Genomic DNA, 20144 nt, shown 5'->3' with positions numbered 1-20144 from the left:
TTAAAAACAGAAAATATTAAATGTAGTAACTCAGAAATCACTGTATTAAGTCTTCGTTCGGTTACACAGCAGAAACTCTTGTGTGTGACGTCTTCATGCCCATCCGCTGTAGCAGTTACACTCCTGTAACTTGTATACTGCTTTTTTTTTATTTATTTTTTATATTATATACACCCCCCAATAGCTCTTCTTTGACTCTGTCCATTTTCATTCTGCTCACACACCTTGTTTCTCATCTTCCATCTTTTCTATTTTTTTGTATTTCTCATTCTTTTTCTTTATCTTGTCTTTCTCTCATCTATCCCAGCACATATTGCCGTCCAATGCTTAGTTGATCATATATCTCCATCCGTCTCTTCCACTCTCTCCTTTCATCTCTCTCTCACTCTCGTCGCTTGTGTACACACTCATTCTAAGTACTGATGTTCCTTTTTGATGATAGTTATTTAATTGAATTAATGAGCCTAAAATTGATTCAGCTACATACAGGGTGCAAACCTGAATCAGCTTTAGGATTAATATACATTGTCATTTGTTTTTATTTAACTTTACAGGCTTTCACTCTGATACTGATCTCTCGACTGTTCTGAAAGGCATACTAATACTCTTACTATTTCTGTATGCATGTACAGTATACTGTACATTGTAAGCAAGTTTTCTATATGCATTGAATATATCTGCATTAACTGCTATATTTGCCAAAATGTGCAGTATACAACAGAGTACACTATACTGTAACCTACAAACCAATGCACTCAATTTGATGTTGCATTTACAGTGTGACACATAAACCGGTGCCACTAGCACGGTGCTAGTACAGCCACTATTTGTCTTATCTGCTTTTGTACTTTTTTGTACTCAATATTGGATTGTTCTTTGTCTCTGTGCTGTGTAACAAAATCAAGAGAGCTAGACATCATAGGCATATTCCGAATTTGCACATGATGCCCCAAATGCTATCTAGGTAGATGGCTCACAGCTTTTTGCGACACATGTGTAACCTCCATGTATTGTTGTCAGATGAAGGGAATTGCATCTATTCCTGTCTCCTTGCGGTAAAAGTGTGAAAATCAATAGTATATTATTAAGATTCTTTTGCATTGTTGAATGGATGCACTGAGGCAAAGTATCAATATTTTAATTTGTATTGTGCATGACAAGGAATTGGCTTTCTAAAGCTCATTAGACAGCATAATATATTTGTTCTTCCATCAGAGAGCAGAGGTGAGCTTTCTGTTCTGGTGAAGCAAAGCACAGCTGCACAGCTTTGAAATGACTTCAACATTACGTTGCGTGTGTTCTGTTTGGTTTGAACTGCGTTACTGGAAAGGCAACCCACATATATAAACATGTTGATGACAGAATTTTAATTTTTAGATTAAAGGGATAGTTCACCCAAAAATAAAATGATCTCTTAATTTACTCACTCTCATGCCATCCCAGATGTGTATGACTTTTTCTTCTGCTGAACACAAATTAAGATTTTTAGAAGAATATCTGAACTCTGTGGGTCTAGACAATGCAAATGAATGGGTGCCAAAATGTTTAAGCTACAAAGTCCACATAAGGGCAACATAAAAGCACTCCAGACGACACTGGTGGTTAAATCTTCTGATGCGATATGAAAGGTATAAGTGAGAAAAATATCAATATTTAAGTCTTTCACTTTCTCCTTCTGTTTTTGGTGATTCTCATTCTTTGTGCATATCACCCCCTACTGGACAGGGAGGAGAATTTATTAAACAAATTTCAGTTGAAGTCAGAAACTTCATATACTTACATTGAAATCATTAAAACTCATTTTTTATCCACTCCACAGATTTCATATTAGCAAATTATAGTTTTGGCGAGTTGTTTAGGACATCTACTTTGTGCAGGTATTGGAGTGGCCACGTAAATGTAGGTTACGGAAATGTGAAAAAAAAAAAGAAACCCAAAAAAAGTTTAAATGTATTTGGCCAAGGTGTATGTAAACTTCTGACTTCAACTTTGAATATTGATCAATGAGGGAGTATTGTGCTTTATAAAAGTCTATATTTGCAATCTTCTGCTACAGAGTTCCATGCTGCTTAAGTATGCAGTGTGAATCCTTAAATATTGACTCTGTGGTGTGGGAATTCTCACGAGTTTTCGAATTTTTTTTATAAATCTCTTGTGGTGCCTGTACATACACTGTGGGACATTGTAAGTACACAGATTAAATAAAAATTGTGTGTGAAAAATATTTAAACCATATTTTATTTTCTAGAAATTCACTGGGCTGAAAAAGCTGAAAAAACACTCATGTACTTAACTCATGTACTTAACTTTAAACAGAACATATTTTGATTATGGCTTTGATACATCACAGAAAGATTCAGTGCAGAAATAACATAAATGAAAAAACATGGGTTCACACTGGACAACAAAGACTTTGAGCTTTTTCCTGGGCAAAGCTAAAACCCCTTTTTTAATTGTGTGATGCAGTTGATGTTGACAATTATAAGTTACACAGAAAACAAATGAGAATGTCACCAAAGAGACTGAGAGATTACCATGTCAAATAAACATTCTCACTTTTACACCTACACCTGCTGTGCCAGCCAACACACACACACACACACACACACACACACACACACACACGCAAACTGGTTGAAGGGATAGATGTTCCATTCCTCTGTAATGCCGTGAGCAGACTTTCGGATGATAATAGCTTTAAGCTCTGGAGATTTGGGGCTTCTCTGGGTGTGTAGAGCATTTAAAGCCGTGCTTGTGTTTGATGTCATGTCTTGGGGATGATGGGATTGATTTCAGAACTGGCTGAAGTCCCTCAAGTCATCAGACTGATCAGCTCTCTTTGAGATGTTTCCCCTTCTTAAATACTAGATCATCCAGTGCTTTGTGAAGACATTTATGCGTTGTTGTTGGCTGCTGTCATAACTAAAAAAAAAAAAAAAAAACATGGCAACAGCTTGTACTTGATAGTAAAAAGGTTTTTAGAATTTATTATTGTACAAATGTATACCTTATTGTATTTGTCTGATTTTGCCATACCGTTTGTAACAGGTGCACCTTTGCTTCACAAAAGTGGGGAAGCAAAGGCTTTTGTTTTTGGTGATTGCAGTCTTGCTAACAAAATAACAACAACCGCTCAATCTACTACTCCATGAAATTTCTTATGGAAATATTTAAACAAGATTTTTGCAACAACATAAGGGACATATCTGATTCCGAAAGCTGAAATAAGTGTGAAGTCAGATTGCAAATAACTGCACATGGATCTCTCTGCGTTTGACAGCGGAAATTACATACTTTGCTGTCCTTTAATATAATTTTTTTTGTTGTAATGTCTCATCCATTTAAGAGCTTGACCAAGTGAATCTTAGAAAAGCCGGGTTTCCAGGTGTGACAAAAATATGCAGATTTAAACCCAAATTTTCCAATAAGCATCAGATTCAGATTAAATGCAAAAAGTGTTAATGAAGATCCCGTAGACTCCTAGAGAACCAAAAACATAATGTTTAGAGCCTTTCATATAATGTACATTTATCTTTAGTCCCCTGAATTCTAATGGTACAGGTATCCGCTATAGACTCCCATTGAAGCACAGCCTCACAAGCGCTCTATGGGCCATCAATTCACTGACTTCCATGGACATATTCATGTAGAAAAAAAGCATATTTTATTCTTGAACAAACCAATTTCCACCTTCTCTGTGAACATTTTAGGAGAACCCATGTGGCCTAACGGTTAGAGTAAAAATGACGTGCTGGTGGCTCCCAAGAAGTGTTTATTATGGTGCAAATGTATTTACAGTGAAAATATTTACAAAATTATAAACAATAACTGCACAAAAGAAAATAATGTGCAAAAATGGCTAAACCAACAAATGGCCCACGTCAACAACACTGTTCCATTCACCTCTTCTCAAAATGGCTGCAACGACACAAAAACTGACCAAAACAATAACATGACCGCTAGCTGTTAGCTACTTGCTCATTGTGCTGCATAAATCAGTTGTTGCATGGTGATTTTACACAAGTGTAACAGTTAAATTGGCCTGGTTGTTTTAGAAGCAAGCTGGTCAATGAAATAAAGTGAAGCTTTCAAGCATAGTATAGAGTTAACATAACAAAACATGCCATCCTCCATCGTGGATCAACGCCAGTCCAGGACACTCTCCCTACCATTGCTTCTTTTGCCGTCACATTTAGTATCGGCTCGGCTCGTTTGGAACCTCGACTGAGGTGGTACTAAAAAAGTGTCAGGTACTATCCACTGTGGAAAACCCCCAAAAAGCGCGCAGAGTCGAACTGAGTCGAGATGTACCATGCACTGGAAAAGCCCCATTAGAATTAACCAATGTGGGGGAAAAAATAAATGACAATAACATAAACAGACAAAATGAGGCCTAGAATATCAGGCCACACAACACTTGATAACAGAAGAGAAATAAACGGCTAAACAAAAACAAAACCTCCTGTTATAAAAGGTCCCCCTCTGACAATAATAATGAATGGTATACCCCAATTGGATGGGTGTGGCCAATGCTTTAAAACTGGATCAAACCAGGAGAACTGTTTGGCTATACAGCATGTGAACCAGAAAATGAGCAGCAGGCAGAATGATTTGGTGGAAATGTTTCATGAAATAAAGGTAACTGACATTTGATGAAGTGTTCTGCCTTATTTAAATATGTATTTTGATTGTACCAAAAATAAATCAAGAACACAAAAAAACTAACACAATGACAGTTACTTAAACACCACAAACAATCACAAAACACATATCTGATTTAAAAAGATTGAAAATGCTGGCATCAATCAGATATATCTGTCAAATGTTGATTTGCAATGTCATCAGGTTAACCTGTGACACCCGTGCTTTCCGTGTAGTTTTAAGCAATCACCATTGGTCTGTACCAAAGTAAATTACATTTTTAGGGTATTAGAGGGAAGTGCTGCTTTTTGACATATCTTGGTGAAGCAAATGAACAAAAATTACTGCATGAAATACACAGCAGAACATGTCCTGAACAAGTGAAGACAAGTTTAAAATAATTATGTGTGTGTATTTGGGCTATTTTGCACCTTGGAATGTGACTTAATCATAATTAAGAGTCTTAACTAGGCCTATTTGGTCATAAATCAATAAAAATAGTTTTACTGTTTTGAGTACTGTTTTCAACCCAAATGTTATATTTATTTAAAGCTGTTTGCTTAATCATGGGAAACTTTATTATTAATATTTCATTGTCTTTTGGTTTGCACCCAAATAAAAGAAGAAAACTCTTTAGGGAGACACATTTCCTTTTTATTGGTAAAGTTTTTATTTAATTTGTATTTTCTCTGGTTTATCCAAAAATGGGCATTGCCACATGGTTGTTAAATACATGCCCCTTTTGAATATCCTGCTAAATTAACTATTGTGATTATACTATTTTATATTTTTAAGTAAGTTTCATCATAAAATTTCACATTACTTATATATGATTTAAAAAAGGGGAGACAATCGGATGTTATATATTTTTACAATGGTGAATGTAGTAATGTGATGATCTATAGTATATCATACTCTGAAATTCTGATATGGAAGTAAAGTTGATCATTTTTAATTTGTCTTCTGTTACATGAGTTCATTCTTTTCTGCACTGTATATAGTAGATGACACTGTGGTATAAAAGTGATATAAACAAACATATATAAACAATGGTTGAATATAAGAACTATTGCAGCTGACACCACTGCACAGGGTCCCTTGCCCTTGGACACGCTTTTTTGCATCACACTGCTTACTCTCTTCTAAACTTCCTTCTCCTCTTTTCCTTCACCTTTACCTGGCACTTTCCTAAAAGACGGTAGGCTACTAACTAGGGATGCGCCGATCTGATACCTGGATTGATATCGGCTCTGATACTGAAGCTTTTAGACGGATCTGGTATCAGTCTGACGAGCCCGTTCCAAATCCTATAATGTGTGTTAGTCATGTTCGTGAAAATAATATTTGCTGTGATCTCCCATTCATGGCATTCTAAGTTTACCCTGCAAACGTTTACTTCCGCATTCCAAAACCCAGAGCGCTTGCTTCCTGGTGCGAAATTGTAATCAGTAAAGGAAGACCAATGACTTAAAGTTGCTGTAGCGAGCAGCCCCCTCTGTTGGTCAAAATAAACAACACATGATTAACCTTGTTGACAGTAGGCTTCAATAGGGGCTTTCTTGCCATGTATTTTCACTTATTGGACTGTTTTGAATGTGCAGTAAAAACGGGGACATTTCCAGTCAGGGACAGACAGTCAAATCCCGGCACTGTCCTCAGAAAATGGGGACATCTGGTCACCCTACTTTATAGTAATGAATGGTTATGCTGGTTTTATAAGTGTTAAAATCAGATGATTCTAGTTTTACAATAGTTCCCTTTAGCTGTACTTTCATTTTATGACACCACACTGATCCCAGTGACCTTTTCTTCTGCCTTTCTTCTCAGATCACGTTCTTGACCAGACAGAGCATTTTACTGTAAATCAAAACTCTCAGGGAGAGAGTCTACAATTGCAACGTGACCACCATGTCTGCCTGATCACCAATAGGTAAGTGACATCTGGCTAGATGAATTAAAAAAATAAGAGGAGCACGTCCGCCTTTCTGTACGGCTGCTTTTATTATTATTTTTTATTTTATTTTTTTACTTTTGGTACTATATCATTAATATTTTTTATTTTTTTTGTGTTGTAAAACTCATGCGGAGACAATCAGCTCAGGGTCAGGTGAACTACGTGCTGTGCTGAACACGAGAGGAGGTGATTCAGAAATATGAAATTGAGTGGTTTGAGGGAAAACAAGAAGAGACAAATAAATGTGGCCTCTTTAATGGAAAGAGGACGACACTGGGAGGTTTTGCCACGATGCGAAGTGGAGGCGAAAAAAAAAAGTTGACTTGCAGAAATGAAGAGGTGAAGGTTTGGTGCTAAAGGATGCAGACTTGAGCACCTCGATGACAATGGTGTTATAAAACTGCAGTTTTACCACTAATAATGGACTGCTGGATGCAAAAAAAAATAGGAAACATAGAACGACGGATGAGGAGGAGCAGAGCAGAGCAGAGTGGTGGGTGGGGGAAGTGAAAAATCAAGGAGAAAGAAATCTTTAATGTTAAGCTGACCTGATGTTAAGATAAACCGAAAGAAGGGAGCAAAATGTGAGTGGTCCAATTTTTTGCATTAGACCATGCCCTCACATTCAAGAGGTGAAGGACTCATGCAGAGCTCACAAATAGAGTCATCTGCTAACTTAAAACACGCACACACCTCTCAGGTGTGTATGACCCTGTGGTGATCACAGGCACTAGTGCATTACTACTGACAGGATAATTAGCTGCTCCTGACCTCATGTCTGTTTTTATCACTTTCTCTGTACTACATCTCTTTTAGCATCACCCCTATTTCTCTTATATCTCTTAAGTGCTGCACGCTTTCTCTTTTTGTCTCTCTCTCTGTCTCTCTCTCACTGTAATTGATGATGGATCAGGTTGCCTGTATGTGTGTACATAGGCTGTAATGTGTTAATCCAGATCATACAAGGCTTTTTCACAAATCTGTATTGTATGGACACCTTGACTTATGCTCTGATTCCACAGCTTATTGTCTTGATTTAGTTTTATGGATGTGCTTTTTTTATTATGTTTCACAAAACTAAATGAAAAAGTCATCCAGAATAAAATATAGTGGATAGATGTGAAAGACTGTTAATATGAATTATTCTGTTTTGGTTGGTACTAAGGGTCTATATGTTTGTTTTTTCATTTGTGTAAGCCTAAAATGCCTAATTTCCCTCAAATGTGTGATGTAATGAAACTGTGGTGAAAGCAAAAGTTTTGTGCAGTATGTCAGTGGTTTATGTTGTACAGTGAGGACGTACAGTGGAATCCCTCTGTGTGTTGAATCAGTATGTTTGCAGTGACGGAACATTTTGAGGATCCGTTCGCACGTTACAACGCTCAGCCAAGTTTAAACAGTGACTTTCCTCCTTGGTTTTTCAAGAGGTGTAAACGCATGCAGTGTAAATTGCCTGTTTCAGATGCTGCCTTAAACAGAGGCTGTGTTGAAAGTCTTACGCTTCGGCTCTTGAAACATCTCATATCCTGCTTTTTAATAAATTACATTCACCAGCTTATTTAATTCTTTGAATTTTATTCTCTTTTTCTTTTTGGTGTGCACATGGGCACTGAACAGAATATTCAGTGGTGTGTGTGCACGTGCGTGTCTATATCAGGTAATTAGGTGCGTCACTGGAGCTAGTTTAAAGCTGAATGCAGATTCAACAGCACAACAATCCTACAGTACACGTGCACTCAGTCACTCAAACCCAAAGATTTACTTTGTAGAGGTGAAGCAATTTGCAGGAGTTCTATTATTCAATTTTCACATACTGTAAAATGTTAATTTTAAAATCAATATTGGAATTACTAGTGAAAATGTAAAGCTTTTATATTATTAAATTAGGTTTGCACTAGTAAAAATGTTCATTCTTGATATGAAAATGACATCATTACTTGTCGAAATCAACCTTGTCTCATAGTGAAAACATGACTATAAATTTTTGCAAAAGATTACGTTTTTCAGGAGAAATTAACACTAGAGGTGCCACAACAACTGTGTGATTTATTCACTTTCACTCAAATCATGACTTAAATGGCAGATTATGACTTTATTAATACTTTTACTCTCTATTACTCAGAACCTGCTATTTTATGATATCGACACACATTTACTCATGCATCTTTCGATAAACAATACATTGTAATGCTTGTATTACAGACTCGCCTACATACAGCGATCTGCCACAACATTAAAACCACATGCCTAATATTGTGTAGGTCCTGCTCATGTCCAAAACAGCGCCAAGCTCTCACCACAATTGTACAAAGCAGTTATCGTAGACTTTCAAGTTATTTGTATAGCGCTTTTCACAACACACATTGTTTCAAAGCAGCTTTACAGAAAATCATTCATTAACAAATAAATTCAACTGTATTATCTATAAAGTCTTAGTAATCATTGTGTAGTTTGATTAAATATGATTGTAAATTGTGTATAAAAATAAATTTATATATTAAGTTACATTATATAAATATTATATTTTAATTGTATTAATAACCCCTGTGAGAAAGCTGAAGGCAACTGTGGCAAGGAACACAAAACTCCATAAAATGTTGGTTAATGGAGACAAATAACCTTGGGAGAAACCAGACAAAGACTGGCTAACTTCATGAATATAAGGTCAATATTAGTTATTTGAGTACAGTGCAAGTCATGTTTTAAAATTTGTAAACCAAGTAAGTGTTAAGGTACAGTGTTTAAAAAAATATTTAAAATAATTTTATGATCTTTAAGTTTAATTACTTATGTCTTTGAAGTCCATCCTGGATTAACTGCAGAAGTTCACATAGATGCATTGTCCGTTGTGAGTTGGCTGATGAAGGCTTTTGTTGGCAATTAAATGAGTCTATGTATTCCATTTCAAGAGTGAAGTCCATCAATAGACTGAGGTGATGCAGGCAGAGATCCTTGAGGTGCATCACAGTTCAACCGGCAGGTCATTTTGGTGAGGTTCGTTGGGTCCATCCTAAATCCAAGATTCAGGCAGTGGCATATGAAGTATCCGATGTCTTATAGTTAGATTTGGCATCAGTTCATCCTCTGAAGTCGATCGTAAAAGTCTGAAGGGATTTCTGGCTAGCACCGGTTGTAGTTTGTCATCATCTCTCAGTGACACATAGCAACTGAGTCCGAAACCAAGCAGGAACGGAGCTGGATCTGGCCGGTTCTGGTAACCTCGGGATATGAATCTTTAACTTTTATTCATTAAAACATCTAAACTGTGAGGTTATCCTAACTTTAAGATGTTCTTTTACGATGATTTTGTAGAATTATTTTTCCCGAGAATTTGAATGCTTGCATTTTTTTTCTTCAGAAGATTTTTAAGAATAATTTTTAAGTATTAAGAAGAAAATGATAGTTAAGAAGAATTTTCTTAAGAATGTTTAATGAATCCGGCCCCAGATATCTATAATTATTTTATTGCAAGCTGAAATTCTAAATATGCATGTTAGCTATGTACTTGCTAGTAAAAATTATAGTTTGTGATATCAATAATCATATTGTTAGTTACTAGTACAAATGTCCATTCCTGAGATCAACACTTTTTCTTGAATGTTGTAGCCTAAAATGACTGAATTTACAGTGGCTTTTTTCAAAATTGTCAATGTTTTTTTAATGTTGTTTTATAGTAAGGAAGAGCACATGATACAAATTTTGAAAGTTAATGCAAAAGGATCTCCCTCGAGCATCTAGGCTCTATATGGGACATTAGGTACACCCTCAGAAAAAAAAAGAACAAAACTGTACCTTTTAGGGTACACGTGCCTGTCACTGGGGTGGTACCTTTAAGGGGACCTTTTTTATACCTCTAATTCTTGGGTTTCAGTCACGTGATTATGATGACGCGCGAAGGCGGAGCGATTTCAGATGGAGGGCAGGAAGTAAACATGGAGAATACGTCTATGGAGGAAACCGTTGCGGAGAGTCCGTATTGTACGAATTTAGAACCAGTTTCAAGAAATAGATACAAGGAGTTAGTAAACGCATTTGTTGGACGTGACCCGTTCCTCATGAAGATGAGTGAGTTTTCGGTCGAACTTGAAGATTTGCCGACAGTGGAGGCTGTTGACATCACCAACTATCTGGTCCTTCAGACATCGTACTACACCAGACAGCAAATTAAGGCATATAAAAGTCTGCAGGTGTACAACTTTTTTGTCAGCGGGTGGGTCCACAACCTCGGTACCAAACGGCTTCACATTGTAGATGCTGAGTACTGTGATTTTGTTGTGTGGAACCACAATGACATTTTTGTTGAAAGGATTTTGCCCGATCTTGAACTTTGGGATGATATTATCCCTAAAGTTGAGTGCTTTTTTAGAAACGGTATACTTCCAGAAATACTGGGACAGCAAGTTACAAACTCGCAAGTGTAATGTAATGAAAGGATCCAGGCACTCTTGAAAGTGGGCTGTGTGATATTGCCGTTATATCAATACGGTTGTATGAGACAAGATTACATTTTGACTATTGTTATGAGTGTGGTCTTTGTGAGTTCTGGCTGTTGTATAATTTAAATGAAAAGATTAAATGCCATTGAGAAGACATAATTATACATGGTGGTTTATTTACAAGATTAGATTTTTCAACAATTGTTATAATAACAAGAACATGGTGTGCAATAACAGATTAGAATCCATTTCATTACATATAATACATATAGCCAGTACAATTGGACTAGTGGATAAAAGTATTACACTTGTTGAAAACATATTAACAGACTGATATGTGTCCGGGCTCAGGTACTACTACTCCATGTCCTCTTACTTATCATCATCAGAGCCAAGAAGCAGGGATCAGGTATTGGACACTACATGTGTGAGGGCTCAGGTACTGGACTGATTATTATCCCTATCCCTCCCTCCCTCCTCCTTTCTCCAATGGGACAATAGACTCCGAAAGATTAGACAAGACACAGCAAATAACCCCAATCTTGTCAATCAATGCTAGTGCCTCACCTTGTTTTGTTGCCATGTGCTCTATGGGCATAGCCCTGCTTTGCAGTATCTGATATTTTCTTCTGACTAAACCGATAACTCTCTCAACATGAATACGCAAATTCGCTATTTTTCTTGTGTCTGCCACCTCATACGCTGACAGCTGTTTTCTCCCCTTGGTAAATGCAGGTATCTGTAGTGAAGCACAGTAAAATCCCACACTATCACCAATATTGAACCCACGGTCTGCTAGGACAATATCTCCAGGTAACAGGTTTTTTTAGGAGGCCACTCTCTATTGTGATCTGTTTATCGCTGACTCTCCCTCCCCAGGCACAAGATATGTAAGTGACATAGCCTTGGGGTGCAACACCAATCAGAAATTTTACAGTATGGTGCTTGTAGTTTGACCACGTTTGTGCTTGGGCTAGTAAATTAGAGGGCTTCTCAATAAAAACTTCGAAACAGTCAACTATCACAGCAACTTTACATCCAAATGCCTGTCTGAATCCCATTGGCATTGTAGCTTGAAGAACATGTCGCTCTGGCCACTCAATTTGAAATTCCAACCTTTCATGAAGTATGTCAATTACTTTATGCCAAACTCTAGAAGCAGTTGGCAGAGAGATCTTGAACCTGAAAGCTAAATCTTTGAGATTTAGTCTCAGCTTCATCAAAACTAAAATTAACTGTTCAAATTTAGACAGCACAGACATAGGACCACAGCTGATGTAGGGTTTGCACAGCTCAAAAATCTGAATTAAAACTAAGAAGTTGGGGAGCCCCGTGTAGAACATTGTCTTCGTTTTTTCCAAAGCACTCCTTGTTGAACTGTGTGTCCAGTGCTTTGGCTCGAAGATCTCCCAGCTCTGTTGTGTTTTGTCTCAGAACATCCTCCATCTTCTCAATGTTATCCATTGTTAGCTCAGTCTGGCATCCGGCATCTACATAGCCTGCAACATATCAGTGGGGAGCATAATTAGTTAATTCATGAATATGAATTATGTGAATTGTTGTTTAGTTATCTTTTTGACAACCTTTTTACAAACATGCAAGTTCTCTGGTCCAGTTATACAGAGTGATTTTAGTTAATATGAATTATGTGAATTGTTGTTTAGTTATCTTTTTGACAACCTTTTTACAAACATACAAGTTTTCTGGTCAACATTTGTAACAATTAATAATTATTAATAACAATGAATAATAATGCTGGTTACACATCTTAGCACAATAATTTACCTTTATCATTTAATGTCCCATTCCCACTGATCCCCTCTGATTGTGGGTTGTTGTCAGCTGACTGCTTCGGTTCTGAGCTTTCGGCTGTCTGCGTCAGATCCGGGCTCTCATCTGTCTGTTGGAGATCCAACATAGCATCTGCACATTCCGACCGTCTTTGTTGGTCTTCCTTGATCTTCATCCTTTGCTCTCGTTTAAGAGACGCCTCTGATTTGGGCTTAGTTTTTTGGTAACCTAGGTTGACCGTCGGAGCCCAATCTACCGACTCAACGTCACCCAAAGCGCTAGGGCAACCTAAAAGCCCCAATGAAGTCCATATTAGACTACCGGTAACTTAATAAGCATTACTAAGTAAATGAGCATTTAATGACAACCTAATGCTATATAAACACAGACACAAAAAACACGTTGGCTAGCTAACATACCTCCGACGAAGTGGTCGCTGCAGACACGGGCATTAACAGACTCTGCTCCTCCCGACCGCAGACGTACGTTAAAAATCCACTTTTACGGCGTTGTTCTGTGAGCTTTTTACATTTCTCACCTTTATGAGTGACAATCTTCGGTACTCTATAAAAACCCTTTCCCTTTTCTCGATTAGAACGATTGGAGCAGCCGTAAACTACACAAAACATTGGCATTTTGCCAGACGGCAGATCCTCAGCTATTTCACTTCCTGCCCTCCATCTGAATTGCGCGCTCTCGCGATGCAGCAGCGTGACGTCACGTGAAACCAACCTATTGAGGAACACATTTTTACCTTATAACTTTGTACCATTTAAGAGGCAATTTTGTACCCTAAGGTACAATCGTGTACTCTTCATAGAAGGTAAAAAAATGGACATTATTAAAAGGTACAAATTTGTATCTTTAGGGTACCACCCCAGTGATGAAACTATTTTGATACTTTAGGTGGCAAAAAAGTACCTTATTGACACAGATTTACAGATATTAAATTTTATTTATAAATCTCCTTCTGAATGAATGTTTGGTGGGAACCAAAGTTTACACGGTTATGTTCTCTAGACTTCGCTAGAGCGGAGCACTTCTATATTCCAATAGGTTGCCGCCGAACCGCGTCACAGCTCATTACCATAATGTTGACTGCACTTGAACTTCCATCTGATGCCCACACCGCCCAAGACTCGCCGCGCCGCTTCTCGCCGCTTAGAGACGCTGGCTGTCATTGAAAATGAATGACTTCCGGTCGATTTGACGCTCTCGCCGCCTCTGGTGTGAACGTACGGTCAGACGCGAACTCAAACTCGAGACAACTGATATTCATCCTCCGCCACCCAGATTGAGGCGAGTCACTACGCAACCATGAGGACTTGGAGCACATTGGCATCCCAAATTAGGGACAAAAAAAAGGCTACATTAATACATGTACTGCACCTTTTTAGGGTTACAGAATAGTGCAGTTTTTTGACAAACAATTTGTCATCAACAACATATGATGTACCTGGTTATCAGCCTCCTCACCTTGTGGGAGAACAGTCCAGTCTTCCTCACATTTCACACAATATGAAAAATCATTACTGAAAAATGTGCTCATTTGCATGAACAAGACCTATTTGTTGGATACATTTAACAAGTGTGAATGTTCTCCGAGAACATTTTGGACAACAGAATGGGTGAGGCATTATTGGTAGATGTTATTATAAGCGGTTAATGACTCTGGTCACAGGAGTAGGCAGAGGCTTGTCACCATCCAAAGCAAGTTTCAGAACATACCGCTGAAGAAATATCAGAATATTCTTTAAGTGAGATGGATATGCCAGGTTGAAGACAAAGTAAGATCAAAATGCAGCAAGAGCACCTTCATCCACACCACTAGCCCTGCAGTTCTCCAACCCATCAGCGCTGACCACTGCAGTGACTCTGTGTAAACACAGACTTCCAGTTAGTGACCTCTGGTAGCTGTGCAGTTGGATAGGCGATGATGATTCATTCTAAATGACAGCACACATAAGAATTTCTCTTTGTCATTTCTTTTTTACTTAAGGTTACTCAACAAATTATGGACAGACACAATATAAATGTTTTAATAGTAATTAATATTCACCTTGTATAAATGTGGCACAACTCTAAATGCAGTTTTAAATAATTTGTACTTTTTAATTATTACATAAAATTAATATACAAACAGAGGTCCATATATGCATATCCCCAAGCACGATGACATATTCAAGTTTCTCCCTGAACAAGGAGGGCAACATCAGGAGAGCTGCTTTGAAATCAATAACTAAAACATAAGACACACATAAACATGTATGAATTAATCCAAAGAAATACTAGGAGTAATTAAGAGGATAAAGACTGTGGTCAATAGCCAATTACTTGAATCAATTATCAATAATCAGAATCAATTACCAGAATGATCTTCACTGAGAGATTCTTCTCTAGTCTCCTTGTGCAGAAATCTTCCTTTGCTAAGGAAGATTTCTCTTGAGCAAGCCGTAGCACACTAGATGCAATGTTTCCAAAACCTTCTTGAAAGCAGCGGCACACATTAAGAGATTTATACAGGAAACCATTTTCTTGATAAAGCTGCAAATAGTTAAGAAAGACACAAAAAGCATAAGCAATTTCCTGTCAAATTATGTAATTTTATAGTTTCAATGTCCCATAAGTTAATGCTAAGGCTACGTCTACATTAAAGAAGTTCACCCAAAAATGCAAATTCTCGTATGTTTTACTCACCCTCATGCCATCCAACACGGCATCCTCTTCTCCTCTCACATCAAAATCCAACGACATCTTTGTTTTTGCATGCCATTGAAGAAATGGTAAGTCTATCCCTCACTGCCTCGTTTCCATTCCCATTAAACATGGCGCTACTGTGAATAATCTTATTTACAAAAATGTCAGCACATGTGCAGTAAGTGGTGGCAGAAAGCCTGCTGACTGTTGTGTTAGATTTGACAGATTAGAGGATTAAACGAAAGTGCCACAAAACCATCATAAATACAAACATATTCTTACCGATACAATTACTATAATGATATGAGTTAATAACAAACATGTAATCATGTTCGCTGTAAATTTATGCTGAAATGATCTCAGTCCAGTCAGCTCTGTTGATGATCTTGAAGCCACAGCAGTGAATTAGAGCCCTCTGAATAATTTTTCAACAAAGTAATCCAATAAAAATAGTTTTTTTTTTAGTGCATGGTTTTTGCCACCGACATTAGCGGTGATGTTGCCAAAGCACTGGTCTAATGCATCGTGTCTTGCTAGAAAGCAAGTGACTTAAAAAGAAGGGTCACAATATAGGTGACATACTTAATGCTACATTCATTCATAATGAATTCATTTTGAGTTTTAATGTTGTATTAACTTATTAACACATAAATGCACAATAAATATATATAACAAAAATTTTCATAGATTTTGCCTTTAGTCAATTTTTACATTTAATTCCTTAGAACCTGTAGATACCCTGTTTAAAGTTGGACAGAAAGGAAAGTAAATTGCAAATGGATGTAATGATAGTTAAAACAGCAATCAAACATTTTATACAACATGACTGGTGACTGTCAGACTGGGTCAATTGAAATTGTGTGTTGGTGATCTTTGATGGACAACAGAACTTTATTTATTCATATATTAAAGTAAGTGTTAAAATTTCACAATTTAATTTGTTTTCTTGTCAAAGAACAGGATGTAATGCAAATTAAAAGTATGGTAAAGGGGGTTCTTATCGTTTTAGCATGTACTGACACTGCACCTATAGAGAGGGAGTGAGTGAGAGAGAGAGAGGGAGGGAGGGAGGGAGAGAGTAAGCGAGAGGGAGAAAGGGAAACCGAGGAAGGGTACTATCACCATAGCACCCTGTTGGCCTTGAGCGCTGCATTTCTGCTGTTGCTTAGACAGCATGACAAGTTAACAGAAGATTTGATCTTAATTGGCTCTGCTGAAGACACTTTTGTGGGTGCGAGCGTGCAAACACCGGGCCAGTTCATTGATGTTAACTTTTTAAAGTGTGTGTATGTGTAACTTTTGAATATCTTGTTTATGATGGACACAAGTCTTTTTAGGATTTGGTTTCTGCTATGTGGCTCTGATCTCCGCTGGTCTACAGGAAGGACACTGTGTTGCCCTGTATGCTTTCTGTAAACTTTGTGATAAGGTCACAGGGTAGAGGGGAGCTGGGAGATTCAGCTCGACTTATCTCAAACTCAGCCTTTTATCTCTCTGTGTGTGTGGTCATAATAATCAAACAATTCTTTGTGCTTTCACTGTCTCTATCCTCCTGTCTCTCTGGCTTCATTATTAGTTTTCAGAACAATTGCGGCTTCGTTTAAATAAACTCCCTCTTTGGTTTTAAAAATAAATATATCTTGTGTGTTTCTGCAGGAGATGCTGGTAATTAATCATCATAAACACAATTGTGATTGTTCTTGTCTCATTTTTTCACTTTGAATTTGAAAATAGTCTATAAATAAAGTGTATAAAGGCTTTGCAAACATTGCACAAGGCAGCCTATATTAGGGATGGGCACGTGGACTCGAGTACCTGAGTACTCGGAAGTGACAGCAATGATCGCTCATAAAAGCGATGATCGAAAATGATTGACTTTTCACTCTATTTGAAATTTAGTGACAACTACCTGACAACTACACTACGTATCAAAGAGGTGCCTTATTTTTAATTTTGAGATTGCTTGCATTGTCATTTTCAGTAGTACCTCGATTGTCAACAGAGACGTCTCATAGCAACCAAACTGATAAACGATGCTGCAATGTTAACGTTTGTTTACAGGTTTACGATCATCAAAAGAAAGTTGAATACACTGTGTTTAGAACATCTGTCTCTGCACATGTTTGCTAAACAGGTTTTATTGTCATATATTGTAGAAGCTTTGACTCATTATTTAAAAAAGTGAAGGTTTATCATTGACTGTAAATCTCCCTCGGTGCCGACATACTTGCGTGACGACACTTGCATCTCAGCGAAATCAGAGCTGAAGATTTCTGCACGAGTTGTAAGTCCAACATAGTGGCGTTCCATTGCAGTTTTTCCAGTATGAAGTTTAAAATTCCAAGTTAAATGGGAGGAAGCATGAATCATCAAAGCAACAAACTCCAACAGAGCGCAGCAAGTGGTCTTCAAAGCTATTTTCAACTTAACACTGCGTTTAAAAACACGATGATTATGGCGTCAGGGAAATCACGGTTTGCAGATACGTGGTTCAGAAACAGTGGTGCGCACTTGATAAGTTCATTACGGTAACCTGAAGGAAGAACAGAGACACATGTTCTGAGCATTGTTTCATTGATATGACCAGTGTGTCTTCACATAATGACAAAATATTATTCATTATATTTAGATTATGCCCTCTTGTACTTATTGTAACTACATTTTTACAGGCTATGTTAATGAATAGACGTTGGAACAACGAGACACGATGCAGCAGCCAAAGCCGTGTGACATTATGTGCATACTGTGTATGTATGTATATATATATATATATATATATATATAATATTTATTTATTTTTGTATTTTTTTCTTACACTTCTGTTTCTAAGGTAGAATTTTTTTTAAATGCATTACTTTGGTTCAGTTTGTGTACCAATTTCACGGAGTAGTTTTTTTTATTTTGGTCTATTTTAGTTGGTTTCTGTGGGAGCCTGTTTGCTTTGTGTATTGTTGTAATGATTTGTACTATTGTTATTATTATATTGAGCTTTAGAACATGCCTTTTATTATACAATGGCGAAATTTCTATCGCAATTTATTCACTCTCATGTGACATTTTGTCTGTGTTTTCTGTGTAAACTTTAGAGCCTTTGTGTTTCACATGAAGTGTTTCAGTTTTTGTGTGTTTATGACAGTAGTTTTTTTAATATGCTCTTCATTCGAAACAGAAATGTTCTCACCTCTTGTGTTATTGTGTTGCATTAGCTTTGGTTACTTGAATGTAAAATTTTGCTCCAAACATTTTCATATAGCATAAAGGGAGATTTTTTTTAATAAATAACTTAACGTACCTTGAGTATTTATTTTAACCAAATAGTAATAACATGAATTTTGTGACTTGCGGTGCACTGTTTGTCTTTTGTATCCAAAAAACATGGTGTCTTCACAAAATTTTTATTTCTGTGCAGTTGCTAATAGTCGTTAACAGCTCTGATGTAGTTGGCTAATATTAAAGTATCTAATAAAAGGTCCGACTGAAGATGGGTTTTGTTGGATCAGGGATCTGTGTTGTATTGCTAGCATTATGTAGACTCTGAGCATTTAAATGCTGTCACGTTTAATTAGTAACATGTTTTGGGCAAATGTAGAAATACAGTATGCAATAAGATACAATCAGAATAGTTACAATTGACAACATCTGTAACAACAGTCATTATACAGGGATGTTTGCATTATGCAGTGATTTTAAACTAATGTACTTAATGCAAGTATTGTACATAGAGATTGCCCGGAAGTGGCATGAAATCAGCATTGTTCCAAATAACATGTTTGAACCGTTATTATGGGCTGGGTTAGGTGCAATTTAATTCTGAGGTTCTTTTTTTATTGCACTGTCTGCATCCTATTATAGAGTCCATTCCCTCATGCACCAGTGATATAAACAAAGACCGACATTCATAGGAATTTGGTAGAATATATGGGCTGTATGCAATGAATTCGAAGGATAGAAAAATGGACTTGCATTCTATCCTCGTTGAATGGCAAGCATATTTCTTTTACAGTGACATGCTTCTTTTATACGCATGGAAAATGTGGTTCTTGTCAGAATTTGCTTCAATCCGCATCTGAGACGTCAAACCGTGCATCTCATCACGTGGCTTGTTGTGCACGTTACTGCGGAGACATGGCGCATGTGGAGGCTTCTATTCTCCGCAGCATCCACGCACAATTAACCACACGCCCCAGCAAGAGCGAGAACCACATTATAGCGACCACAAGGTGGTTAACCCATGTGACTCTACCCTCCCTAGCAACGGGGCCAATTTGGTTGCTTAGGAGTCCTGGCTGGAGTCACTCAGCATACCCTGGATTCAAACTCGTGACTCCATGTGTGGTAGTCAGCGTCTTAACTCACTTTTCTTTTCAGAAAACAGCTTCAACACTCCAGTTTCATAAAATGGCTACAAAAGTGATTGTTAGGAACATAATTTCCTGTTCCACTATATTTTCAGAGTTTATAAATTAACTTTATTACCACCTGCTAGTAGAATCTCCAAACTGCAAATGCTTTTTTGGACTTTGTGCTGAAAAGAGATGTGATTCTGAAATGACTTAATGACCTATTTCTCTGGAAATTAGCTTATTGCTCTTTACAACACTTCATTAACATACAATACACCCAAA

The 20144-nt window shown here is 37.3% G+C and overlaps 1 protein-coding gene across 1 annotated transcript in view; it reads left to right on the top strand.

Annotated features, from left to right (window-relative positions):
* LOC127647954 (speckle-type POZ protein) overlaps window positions 1-20144 on the top strand; it is a 149380-nt gene that overhangs the window by 20642 nt on the left and 108594 nt on the right. Inside the window, exon 2 of the mRNA XM_052132488.1 lies at window positions 6469-6571. The gene's annotated coding sequence lies outside the window, so the exon portion shown is untranslated. The remainder of the gene's footprint in view (window positions 1-6468; window positions 6572-20144) is intronic.

This window comes from Xyrauchen texanus, chromosome 8 (genome assembly GCF_025860055.1).
Source record: "Xyrauchen texanus isolate HMW12.3.18 chromosome 8, RBS_HiC_50CHRs, whole genome shotgun sequence".
Classification (NCBI taxonomy): domain Eukaryota; kingdom Metazoa; phylum Chordata; class Actinopteri; order Cypriniformes; family Catostomidae; genus Xyrauchen; species Xyrauchen texanus.
The sequence above is the reverse complement of the archived record's forward strand: the minus strand, read 5'-3'. Positions and strand labels throughout refer to the sequence as shown.